The sequence below is a fragment of the Megascapheus bottae genome, chromosome 15, assembly GCF_031878675.1.
Source record: "Megascapheus bottae isolate mThoBot1 chromosome 15, mThoBot2.hap1, whole genome shotgun sequence".
Lineage (NCBI taxonomy): Eukaryota > Metazoa > Chordata > Mammalia > Rodentia > Geomyidae > Megascapheus > Megascapheus bottae.
The window spans coordinates 6,708,552-6,722,114 of NC_143523.1; the positions used below are offsets into that span (position 1 = coordinate 6,708,552).

At 44.6% G+C, this 13,563-nt stretch overlaps 1 long non-coding RNA gene across 1 annotated transcript; it reads left to right on the forward strand.

Annotated features, from left to right (window-relative positions):
* The first annotated feature begins 2,791 nt into the window (after positions 1-2,791).
* On the forward strand, positions 2,792-13,057 carry LOC150053721 (uncharacterized). Its single transcript, XR_016537892.1, has 3 exons — positions 2,792-2,867; positions 2,951-3,083; positions 12,807-13,057. It is a non-coding gene; the product is annotated as an uncharacterized LOC150053721 (long non-coding RNA).
* Positions 13,058-13,563: the final 506 nt, after the last annotated feature.

A 13,563-nucleotide genomic window follows, 5' to 3' on the forward strand; every position in this document is an offset into this window, starting at 1 on the left:
AGCCCACAGATGCCTAGAAGACTGTACAAATTTCCACATTTTATGCCAAGATGCCAGTTAATTGTACAGACGAGACAATTACAGCGAAGCACCCAGCTAGGTTTCTCAGTGCTAAAAAATAAAGGCGCTGACCAGGGACCTCCCTCATTACAGAGTCTCCATATCAAAAACTTCAGATTTGTTTGTTTGGGTTTTTTTTTCCCATTTTAGGCAAGACAGAGACCTCCTCAGGCTGCACTTTCCCCAGTTTTTCCTTCCTTTTTTGTACATGGCTTTCTGTGGAACACTGCTCGCTCAGCACCATGCATGAGGGAAAGCCAGGAAGTTTTCAAAGCCGTGTGTCACCCAGGCCCAGCTTTGGCCCTGGCAGCCATGGAGCTATGGTTGATGCCAGCCTGCAGGATGCCACGGAGACGGCACCATCCTGACAACTTGAAATTGATTTGAATATCACATATAGACCACTGCAGCGGAACTCATGTAAGAGGAATAATGTGAATCCGTTGTCATTGATTAGCTAATTTATGTTCTACAACTAATCGAAGCACAAATCTCATTAGCCACAGGTCAGTAAGGCTCGGAGAGAAAAAGACAATCATTTTGGTAGCCTAGTTGGCTGTAAAGACACAATTAGAAGCCGAGCAGTTCTCTGAATTTCTCTACCTATCCTCCAGGGTCTCGAGCTGACTGTCTCCTCATGGTCCTGGGGCTACTGAAAAGAGAGCTTCAGATTTATGGTGTTTATATTCATCAACACCATCCAAGGTGTTTCTTTAATTTAATAGCAATTATGACTCTACCATTTCTAAATATACACTGCTTAGGACCAGTACATGCGCTAGGAATACACATGACCTTTTCTGTGTTTTAAGATTGGAAAAATGTGGGGATTTTCCCCATTGTAAGGGTCTGCACATTGAAATACAGGGAAGCCATTGCACAATCCAGTTAGCCTTTGCAATTACTATGTGCCTGCTCTTACCACAGATCATCTACTTCCTTGAGCCATGGCTCAAATCAATGTGGGCCAGAGATGTTTTTTAACCAATCTTAAATATGGAAGATGATGAAGGTATGCGAGAAGGAGGGAGAAGAATCCAGTTTTAACTTGAAAAGAAGAAGCAAGATACCTATGCTCATAACCTGACTTATGGAATTATAACTACTTGGTATAACTACTTAATAGTAATTATTCTGTCAGCCCTGGGGCTTGAACTCAGGGCCTGAAGTTGGGCTTTCTCAAGGCTAGAGTACTACCACTTGGGCCACAGCACCACTTCTGGCTTTTTCTGTATACGAGGTACTGAGAAATCAAACCTGGGTCTTCATGCATGCTAGGCAAGCACTCTTACCACTGGGCCAAACTCCCAGACCCAATAATAATAATTTTTGTCAGTTGTGGGGCTTGAATTCGGGGCCTGAGTGCTGTCCCTGAGGCTAGAGCTCTACTACTTGAGCCACAGCACCACGTCTAGCTTTTCTACGTATGTGGTGTCAAGGAATCGAACCTGGGTCTTCATGCATACTAGGCAAGCACTCTACCTCTAGGCCAAACTCCCAGCCCTGTCCCTGATTTTTTTGCTCAAAGCTAGCATCCTACCACTTTGCGTCTCAGAGCCACTTCTAGTTTTCTGGTGGTTAATTAAGAGATAACCCCCACAGACTTTCCTGCCTGGATTTGCTTCAAAGCATGGTCCTCAGATTTCAACCTCTTGAGTAGTTAGGATTACAGGCATGCGCCACCAGCACCCAGCCAATAGTCATTTTTATTATACTTTATTGTCGGGGTGATGTATAGAGGAGTTATATTCGTTGGGTAGTAGGTACATTACTTCTTGAATATTGATACCCCTTCCTATGTTTTTCTCCTACTTTGCCTCCCTAATAATTTTTTTTAAAGAAGCAAAATCCTTCACATTGATCAAGGTTTCTGGAATAAGCATTTCCTGCTAAGCCTTTTGTGTGTGTTTTCACATCTTAAAAAGCAGTTTCATGGTATCACACAAGAAGAAAAGCAAAGTCCCCCAGCCTTGTGCTCTGCTTGTGTCACCAATGATAGCAGATCAAACAGGGAACTTTTGCTAAATGACCAGGAACAGAACCCCAACTGGGATTCTCTGGATAAACAACTAAGAAAACCCCACACTGGACTCCAAATGTTTTCACTAACCCATTATTTCCAGGTCACTGCAATGTCATACTCCATCCATAAAAGGCACCAACATCCGCCTATAGGTACAAATTACCCAGGGTTAACCCATGTTCTGTGAAGGCAATGAGCTCCTTCCCTCATTCATTCATGGCCATTACTGAGTACAGCACAAAGTTAGTGTGGCCAGAGGAAAGAGGGGCAGTCAGGTGGGTATCGGAAGAAACAGTCGCCCACTAGGGCCTAGTCCTGATGCCATAGCAAAAAGGACCTTTCACACACACCCTAAAAGGGAGAGGATAGCTTAGATTTTAATTGTTTTATTTTACTTTTTCATGATGCTCTTGAACTCTGAGCATTCTAGAAGGATCTCCCCTCCACCTCTGCTGTCTCTGTCTATGCCTCAACCCCCCCCCCCCACCATTCATACCTTAGAAATCAAAACACTACCATCATTCTTTCTCAAAGTTCCATATCCTAATAGTGAGATAAGCAGGCCTGCTCGAGGCCAGCCCTCACAGGCCTCCCCACACACCCCCTCAGGTTTATGTCTTTATGACCAAGAGCTGACCAAACAAATACTAAAGTATCAGACATTTCATGGAAAGGAAAATCCCAAGTGAGCCTGGCTGACAGAGCTGGGTAACTCAGAAGACATGTGGCTCTGTTCTCCTAGCATGTCCACACCTGGAGTGTCATGATCTCCATGTGGCTAAAGGTGTGGACCTCACGAGGGCTTGGGGGTCCTGGAGAGGTCTGCCCTCCTGGATACTTTATTCTGCACTCCTGCTCTCCTTCCAGCCTGACCTGAGCCCCTGGAGGTGACATTGCCCGCCTGCCTGCCTGCCTGCCTGCCTGCCTGCCTTCTGAGAATCAGCCTCAATGTATAGCTGCAGTTTGTCCTGTCCTCTCCTTGTCCTTCCACCATGCCTAGGTTTGTTTTTTTCTTTCGTTTTGTTTTTCATTTTGCACGTGGTGAAACATATCAGATACAAAATAATCCCAACATGGCTGTGCCAACCTACCTGCTCCATCTTGACTCATCCTCTCTCCTTTTTGAGAGGGGCCCAAATTATGTGCTTATGTTCCTTTAGCTGAGTGATAACCTTTAGTGTTGTTGTGATTTGGGCTTTATGAAAATGACTGTTTGCTCTGGATGGTCTTCTGTACGTTGCTTTCCACCATTAGTATTTTGCTAGAAAAAAATTAAAGTATTGTTTGGCTAAGAACCACACCGTGTTTGCAGGTGGCTGCAGCTCACTGGCTTCCCCACGTGTAGAGTATTCCATTCCAAAGTGTATTTAGACACGCTCCTATCAGTAGACTTTGGTGTGATTGCAGTGTTGGGCTCTCATTCACAAAGTTGCCATATGCATTCCTATGAACACTCCAGCTACACAACAACAAGCGCTTCTCCAAGCTGCTGGGATGCAGGAAGCGTGTAGCCTGACAACAAAGCCAAGTCCCTACCCGGCAGTCCCCATTGCTCTTTTGCCTTTGAAAAGCATGGGAAATGCGTATTCCCTCTACCTTACCTATGCTCAATCCTTATGGTTGGTTGGTTTGTTTAGGTACCAGTATCAAGGCTTGAACTCATGACCTTGGTGCTATCCCTTAATATTTCACTCAAGCCTAGCACTCCATCACTTGAGCTGTGACTCCACTTCTGGCTTTTTGCTGGTTAATTGAAGATAAAAGTCTGTCCATGTGTTTCCATTATTTTTCTTAATTCTTCCCATTTGCCTATGTTTCCTATACTAACATGTTGATATACGTATTGTAAATATCTTGTCCAAGCTTTTGTTGAGAAAGTTCTGAATTTTAATGTAGTCTTGCTTGTCATTCTGCTTTGTCAAGAAGTAGATTGCACTTATGTTAATCTTTAAAATGTGTAAGTTTTGGGGAAAGCTTAGTGGTACACAACCATAATCACAGTTACTGGAGAAGCAGAGGATTCAAAGTCGAGGCTGGCTGGCATGGGTAAAAGCACAAGATCCTCTCTGAAAATAAAGAAAGAAGAAGCTGTCTCGTGGTATAATACAGATTGTGCCTTTCACAATGTCTGTGTATGGAATGAGGTCGATCCCATTTCACCTTGCCAACATGAGAACCATCCTGTCCACACTTCCAGTGGAGTAGGCAATACTGTCTCCAATGGAGTCCAGTGCAGGCCACGCCTCGATCTACCACAAAGACTTTATGGGAAGCTTTACATCCTGTCTGGACATTTTCTAGAGCAGGCCCCCTGCCCCATCCATGTATCAACAACTTACCTCGCTACTTTCATAATTTGTTTTCCAGAAGGGAAAAAAGGGAAGGGGGAAAACAGGATGACTGGGAGGGGGTGGAGAAAGGGGGACAAAAAACATGAGAAGAGGTATCAATGTTTGAGAAGTAATGCATCCACTACCTGATAAATGTAACTGTAAACCCCAACAATAAAATACAAAAAAAGAAAGTGTGAACTAGGTACTGGTGGCTCACGCCTATAATGTTAGCTACTCAGGAGGCTGGGATGTGAGGATCACAACTCCAGGCCAGCCCAGGCAGGAAAGGCCATGAGACTCTTTATCTCCAATAAACTGCTCAGAAAGCTAGCGGTGGTGCTGTGGCTCAAGTGACAGAGCTCTCGCCCTGAGCAAAAGAAGCTCAGGGTCAGTGCCCAGGCCCTGAGCTCAAGCCCCAGGTTCTGACAAAAAAAAAAAAAGCATAGTAGCTGATTTCTACCGGTACTGAGACTCTGACACGCATTATCCCGTTTCAACCACAAGAATCCTGCTAGGCAGAGATCTCTTTTTCTACCTTTGTTTATAAATAAGAAAACCAAAGATCAGAATGCTTTGGTGACTTGTCAATTCACACACCAATGAAGCAGTAAAGACATAAACCATACTGTAGTCTACCCGACTTCTGGGCCAGAGCCCTTCGGAGAGCCTGGACCTCCAGACTCGTGTTCAGAAGCTGTTGCCCAGTCCCCTCTCTGCAACGGTAGCTTAGTGTCTAGGCTGGGCCCTCACTTTCGGGCTTGAGCAAGTGGACCTGGGCCCTGTGAATTGCTCCCATTGTACACTACCCCAGGTGTAAGGTCAGTCCCCAGAACTGTCCTCTATTGAGCATTTCTACTTGTGAAGCATTTTCTGCTCAAACTGGATTGCGGTGGGGAGGGGCCTGGAGTAAAGTGGAAGGTATCCCACACAAGACTTCCTGCCTGAACCTTTTGCCAAGCAACTAGAAAAAAGGCCTGCAAGGGAAGCGTGCTCCCCTTTTCAGATGAGCTCTCGGTCCATAACCCCACACGCTGAGATCTGCCGGCTTTAATTATGTGGTTAAGGTGAAATATGTTTTATGGACAAAAGCAATGATAGATAGACGGGGATTTTTGTACAAAAGATTTCAGCTCATTTGAGACTTAACCATTTTTAAATTTAATAATTAAAAAAAAATCCACAATTGCAAAGGTCAGAACAAATTCCATTGCCTGTTGAGAGCTGCTAAGCCCCAGGCTACAGGATGGAAAATATGGAGGAGACAGCTGGACAAAGACGGGGCCCCGGGCAGGAATCCACTGTATCGATTGGCGCTTGGATCATTACCTGGCAAATGTGGACTTTGGTTTTGTAATGCTGTTTTGTAATGGTGGTGCTTTTCTATGGGTATCCGCAGTCTTCCTTTCCTTTGCCAACTGCTCGGTCTTTGACTGACCTTATTTGGCTAAAAAGTATCCTGAAACCCTACTGGAGAAATTAAAACACAAATTGAAAATACAAAAGTCTAATCTGGAATGTTCAGACAAAGTACCTGGTTTATCTTTCTAATAAACAATAAACCTAGTAAGAAATAGAGGCAGACTGAGACACCAGGATGGATGACCGTGCATGCATGTTCTGCCTGTTCTCTGGGCAAAGTAGGGCCATGCATCATGGAGAGATCCTGAGTCTGTTCTGGAAGATAACTAGATTGATTTGCACTCGGGCAGGTACCCAGCAACACAGCCCAAACCACAGAGACAGCCTGGCCAAGCCAAGTCATGGACACAGAGCTCCACTCGTGGACAGGATGATGAGCTCCTGCAGAGACGGGGACCCCTCCCCAAGGCCCAGGACTCTGAATGCAGGTCAGACCACAGCTGCCCTCACACCTACTTACCAATCCTTACTTAAATCCTAACCTGCACTAAAAGTTAAACCCAGATCTCTGACCACTGGGATAGGCCAGAGGCTCTAATAGGTGTTTGGGTCCAAGAGACGAGATTCTCAGAAAGCATTTAATTAAATCATGTAAAATATCACGCCATTAATAAAATGTGCTCTCCAACTGACCACCAGAAAGGGATGCTCCAAAACAAGGGGTTGGCTTTGTATATCTTCACATTCCAAGCTTAGGACAACACCTAGCACAGCACAGGTGACCGACTGATAGATATGAAAATACCAACTAATAGGTGGTGAAAGTACTTAGCAGTAAATGGATTAGTTATACAACAGCCACAAAAAGAAACGTACAGAGCTGCCACCATTTGCACAGTGTACCCAACGGCCTAGACATTCAGCACCCAATTGATAACGCAAGGGTTGTGTGCTCTGGTCCTCTGACACTCCCTCCATTCTTGCTACCCAGAAAGCTTCTTGGTCAGCTTTCAGTCCCATTAGCCATCTAATCAGGGGCCACATTTGACTCTCTATGAAACGTATTATTAAAAAGATAAATCAGTGGCTCAATCCAATGTGTTTCAAGGCACATGGCTGTAAATTACATTTCTCCAGATGTTCAGCAGGTCAGCACCAACCATTTCTACATAAAACAGATAAGTTCCTCACGCCTGATTTTCAGCTTCCCAAGGATGAGTTCTTGGCAGATGGCTGGGCAAATGAACGCTGAAGAAAAATTAAGGGCTGTCTGTATCTTTCAAATTGACATGGAGAGCAGTTGGGTTCTGCTAGAAACTAAGAATGACCACAAAATGTAATTATGATTGTAATGAGAATGGGTTAAGCTTAAACTATTTCTCATTTTCATTGCAGTCACTGCCACAAGATGGAGTGGAGATTAATGCCAGGCCATTTCCTGTGCTTGTTATACTCTTTGTCATTAGAATAAAACATCATGATTTGAGCATCTCATGTATACTAAGAAGGATGGCTGGGGAGGAGTGGCCAGATCTCCACGCTCTGCTGGGCCCCTCTGGGCTTGGCAGTTACTAAAGAAACCAGGGCTGACACATCAAAATGTAAGCCAGACCAAGACAGAAACATGGCAGGGAGCTGGAAGGGAAAGGAAGGAGACAAACAGTGGGGCCCACTCAAAGACAAGAGCCTCAGCTTTGAACCTTTGCCAGGCCTGGAGTGACTCATCCTACAGGTGGCCCTGAAGAGTGATAGAGGGCCCCCCATCAATCTAGCTACCAAGCAGGACTGGCTTTGGGAGAAGCTGAAGGGGACAGAGAAGAGAATGACTGAAGGCAGGAAGAGCAGCACTGTGCTCCAGCAGGGCACAATGTAGGCAACATGGAGGCTGGGGAAAGAATCCTCAGCCACAAGCTTTTAGTTGCTTGTGCTTTGGAGTTCACATCTATAAAACAAACCAGGGCTGAACCTCAGGTCACAAAGACAAGTAGATAATCAGTTTTGCATCACGACTGTTACAAAGTCTACACATTCCCCGGCTGAAGAGCCCTGGCACTCTTGTCAAAAGTCAATTAACAAGGGATATCTGGGTTTATGTCTGAACTCGCACCTATCCCATCGGTCTATATGTTTATATTGGTCAGCAAACCACTATTTGATTATTCTTGCTTTGTAGTACGTTTTAAAGGTGAGAAATATGAAAGTCCTTCAACTTTTTATTTCTTTTCCAAAACGGTTTCACTATCTTTGTTAAGACTGTTCTGGTTCTCTTGAAATTCCAAATAAAGTTCAGGATCAGTTTGTCAATTTCCGAGGGGAAAAGAAAAGAAAGCCAGCTAGGATTTTGATAGGGATTGTATTGCATCTACTGCTCTGTTTAAATAGGTCTACCATTTTGACAGTGTTAAACCTTCCAAGCCATAAACTTGGAATATTCTATATTTATTTAGATCTTCAGTTTCTATCAATGTTTTATAGTTTTCAGTAAGCATGCTCTACAATTTTACTTATTTAAGCTACTCCAAATGTAACAATCTCATCCTTCTCCTCCTCCCTCTCCCCCTCTCCTCCTTCCTTCCCACCCTCCCACCTCTTCCTCCTTCTCTGCTGGTCCTGGAGCTTAAACTCAGGATCTGAGTGCTATCCCTGGGATTTTTTTGCTCAAGGCAATCGTTATACCACTTGAACTACAGTTCTACTTCCCAGTTGGTGATGGTGGTAAACTGGAGAGGAATCTGCCCAAGTTGGCTTTGAATCAGTCCTCAGATCTCAACCTCCTGAGTAGCTAGGATTATGAGAATGAGCCACTGGCACCTGGATATTCTTTTCATTAATGACAGCTCATTGTTCCTGTATAAAAGGTAACTGATGTACAATGGTGCATTCTGCTGCCTTGCTCACCACTTGGTTAGCCTTAGACGTATATGTGGGGGGATAGTGCCTTTGATTTTCCCATGGCTTCCACAGATAGTTTTACTTGTTTCTTTGCTATTCTGATAAATTTTGGGGTTTTTTCTTAAAATTTCTTTCTTACAATTTGTCCCCTGCAAGTGAATCATGAGCTGAGGGGGTGAGTAGCCTCCTTATTTCCCTGGAATGGGCCTAGGATCCAATCAGCATTAAATGTATGTTAAATGGACGTAAGGGTGGAAGATTAGGAATTTCATCTTTAAAAATATGAAGTTTTTAAATTGTCTCATCAAGTATCACCTTTTTTAATTTTTAAAATTAACCTATAATATGTACACATTTATGGATTAGATTGTGATAATTTGTCTCAAGTATGTAATGTACATTAATCAAATGGGTAATTAGCACCGCCATCTCCTCAGAGATTTATCATCTCTGTGTGTCGGGACCTTCACTCTCTTCTAGCTATTATTTTGTGAGTAGTTCTCCTCCTGTGGTAGTCCACAGTGTCCGCGGCAGTGCCCACTCTGAGAGGGACTCTGGGGACGCGGTGTGTGCCTCCTCTCCAGCTGCGTTACATGGCCGTCATCCGTTTACCTGACCAGCCCTTGGGGATCGCCTTCCTACTCTCTTCCCCTACACAGCTTTTACCTCCACCAATGAGAACGTGAGGCCCTTCGTGTTCTGCACCTGATTATTTCACATGCCTTTTTCCTCATATGAAAATATGAGGAACCAAAGATTCTGGTAGTTTTGTACTAAGTTAGTCGGAGCTAATCTCAGCTGTAGGGAATATAAAGCCCAAAGGTAAAAATGGAATGTATCCACAAGAAAACAAAGAAGCAATTTTGGAATAGACCATCCTATAGGACAACTGATCAGTTTCTCCAAGTTACTGGAATATGGGAGAAAAAACTATACATATATATATATATATATATATATATATACACACACACACACACACACACACACACACACACACACACACACACACACATAATCTTAAATATTTAAAACTCTTTAGGAGCTGGGAGTTTGGCTAGTGGTAGAGTACTTGCCTAGCATGCATGAAGACCCGGGTTCAATTCCTCTGTACCACAAACATTAAAAAAAAAAAAAGCCGGAAGTAGTGCTGTGGCTCAAGTGGTAGAGTTCTAGCCTTGAGAAAGCCCAAGGACAGTGCTCAGGCCAAGTTCAGTCCCCACAACTGGCAAAAAAAAAAAAAAAAAAAATGTCCAGACCTCTGCAGCTGAGACCTCCCTTTCTAATAGCCCCTCCTTTCCTAAAGATTCTTCCCAGCCCACTGATCACAATAGGAGCAAATGAAACTTGAGTTGAAAGTTGAGACATCTTCACATATTCTTCCACCCTTTTTTTCCCCCAGAATGAGGCTGTTCCTTCAACCTGGGTCCCAGGATAAAGCAAAGAAGCCTGCCCATAGTGGGCATGACCCATGACTAGAAAGAGAACAAATGGTTGTCAGAGGTCTCTGAAATGTGAGGACTGTTCGTGATGACAGCATGACATAGCCTAACCTGAATAATACGAAGCCAATATTTGATATGAAAATGAAGTAGTAGTTAGCCCAAGAAAATACCCATAATTTTTGGAAGTGCACAGGTAAGCTTGTAGAGATGAAAGATCTGTGGTGGGCCAGTTTTTTAGGTGACCCCCAAGATTCCTGCCATCTGATTAACCACTCGGTACATCTCCTCTGGAGTGGAGGTAAAACTTGGGAACGGGGTGGGGCTTCACCTCCATGCTAGGTAACTAATCAGTTTACAAGGAGTCAATCAAAAGATAGATTGCTGCTGGTGGTTCTGACCTAGAAGACAATGAAATGTCACAGACTGTCCCCTGTAGGAATCTGCAGGGGAGCAGGATTTAGCAGTCGAGGCCTCAGTCATACAACTCCATGGAACTGAAGTCCACCAACAAAGGTGCCCAGCCAAGACCTCGATGACAGTTTTGTGACTCGAGTAGAGGATTCTGTAAGTTGTGGCCTGCACCACAGGACTATTAGATAATAACATGCATGGGGATCCAATTCATGCCTGTTTGGGAAACTTGCACAATGTTCATGCTTTGACCTAAAATACTTCAGAAAAGAAGTGTGAGGTGGAGACGGGCGGGAGGGACTGGGAGAGAGGAAGGGAACAGAAGACGCTGTACAAAAAGAAATGTACTCATTGCCTGACTCATGTCATTGTAACCCCTCTGTACATCACCTCTATAATAATAAAGGAAATAAATTCTTTTTTTAAAAGGGAGCCAAAAAAGGCAAGTGTCTCCTTTGTGCTTCCATCTAGATGACAGAGGTAATATATTTCATAATATTCTGCCCATCTTCATCAAAATTTGGAATCTTTTATAATAAACATTTTTGGAAGGATGCTCATCAGACTAGAATCTGCTTCATTTAGGTCCGAGGCCTGGTGCTTCCATTCCCAGCTGTGTCTCAGCAACCAGCCTGGTGTCTGACATGTAGCAGGTGCTTGAAAAATAGCTGTTTGTGTGTGATTAGTTGGCATATTATAATTTAGAACCCTCCACTAATCTCTGCAGCCAGCAGCATCAAACCATTTTACAGATGTTAGAACCGAGTCCTAGAGACTAGGAACCAAAGTCCTGTGGTCTTCAATTCCTGATCGGCCACCCCTGGCCTCGTGTTGCAGTCTCACTGCCGTCCAGGTTTTCTTGGGGATTTAAATAGCTGATGTTTCGCTCTGGTTTATCAGGAGAATTTATGCACACGGCCACGGTCATATTGAGACATCTGTTAGGAAATCCAGGCAGGCAGGTTAAATGTTAATTTCCTTTCTACTGTACCATTTTCTAACCTCCTTCCATGAATCAAAGTGAGTAAAAGGTTCTTCACTTACTGACATAAAACAAATTGAACAAATTGCGTTACTTAACTGAGGAAGAACTAGTTGCACCATTGATTTTGGCCCAGCTTCTGCTGAGCTTTCCTTCCTTATTAACATTCATTTGCAAATGAGTTTGGATTTTTTTTAATGTACCATTGCATTGATCTCATTATCATATCTGACTGTATCACATGGCTGGTCCTATTTGTAGGCTGTGAGAACTTGCCAGGCAGGGGACTTTGAGGTAACACACCACGTCCTCACAGACCATGAATCACCATCATAACCAGACCATGAATCAGAGCCGTAGGTGGAAACCATTTCTAAGGATGATATCAGTAACTTCTCAGCACTTCTGAGGCCTGAAGAGGGGAGATCCGGGGGGTGGGTGGACTGGGGCTGGGACCACTGTGTGTTTCTTTCTCTCTCGTGGAAAAGGCTGATTCAGAGAGTGGGAACTTGAAGCTCTTATCATCTGGGACTCTTGGCTTCTGTTGACATAGCCTTTGTCAGCCCAGCTCTGCAGCAGCTCAGCCTCTGACGCTAAGTCCTGTGCAGACACATGTTGGCTCGTTACTCCAGGAAACACTGTGAAGAAAGCCTAGCTGGAGGCTGGCTGTGCATTTGGGGTGATGAAAAGCTCAGCACCCTCAGGGAGAGGCCAGAAGACCCCTGAGCCAGAGTAAGGCAGAGTGGACTTGGGGAATTTGGGCTCCTATTCAACTCTCTAAACCTTCCTTTCCTCAAAGATGATGCTAACCTCTATACTCTGGGACTTAGAGAAGTTACACAGAAAGGAAAAAGAGATGCATACTGGTACGAGTACCCTCAGGAGCCAAGCTCCTTGCTGAGCCCCAAATTTTGTCTCTCTTAGTGACATGCCTGAGGCTGGCATGTCACAAACCCCGTTTCACACATGGAGAAGTGATAGCACCAAGCCTGGCACCCAGAACAGACCCCCTGTGCTTCTCTACATGTGGCACTGGGTCTCCAGAGCCTCTCATCTCACCAGGAATGGCTTCTGTAGAGGACTCCTGAGCTGACAAATGGCATTCTCACCTCCCCTCACTAACTTGCTCCCTCAGCCTTTTGTAAGTCTGCATGGCCCAATGGACACTCGGACAAGATCTTTAAAAAAAAAAAAAAAGCCACTTTAAATTTCAGACCAATTCAATTTTGGAATATCACTCGTGAGGTGCGTCTTCTGGACACAATTTCTAAATGACTCTCCCTCTTCTCTGTCCATTTCAGGGAAAATGAATGTTGCTGCTAACATTTGACACCAATCGCCCAAGTCCATGTTGTCACATCATTACTCAGCTCTGACAGAAAGGCAGAGGAAAGAGACCTCGGCTGCAATGCTGCTATTGAGCAAGGAACCAATTTGGGGTCTCCAGTGACCACAGAATAGGGAACAAAATGAAATTTGGCTAAAGAAGCACTGGGTAGTGGTTCGCCCTGAGGAGGAGAGGCGGAAGGCAAGACTCACGCGTGGTTGAAATGGCTGCACATTTCCGGGATGGGTGTGAAAAGCCCAATCTGCATATTAATTTGATTGTAGTATGCCACGGAAGAAAACCGGCCACCAGGGCAGAAATGGTGGGAAGTCAAAGCCCAGGTCAATCTACCACTTGTCACCTCAAAATTAGGCCTCTGCCTTTCCCATGCATAGATCCATGAGGAATTGTGTGAAACTGTCAAGAAACAATAAACCAAGCCTCTGGGGCTAAGCCAAGACCAGCCAGGCAGGGCCAGGATCCTGGGAGGCGGTGAGCAGAGCACAAGTAGAACTGCCGAGCTCACAGACACCTGCAGATTCTCGTGCTGGAAGCCACGTCGAGAGCTGTTGAGGTCTGTGGAGTTCCCCATAGGAAGGAGACGGGGTGAGAAGCCAGCAGGGCTCGTTGGCTTCACAAGGGTCATCTTTCCAGTGACTAGCTAATGGCAGAGGTGCATTTCTCCATCTGGACCCAGTGTGGACTTGGTGTTCTTGGTGGGGCTTGGGCAG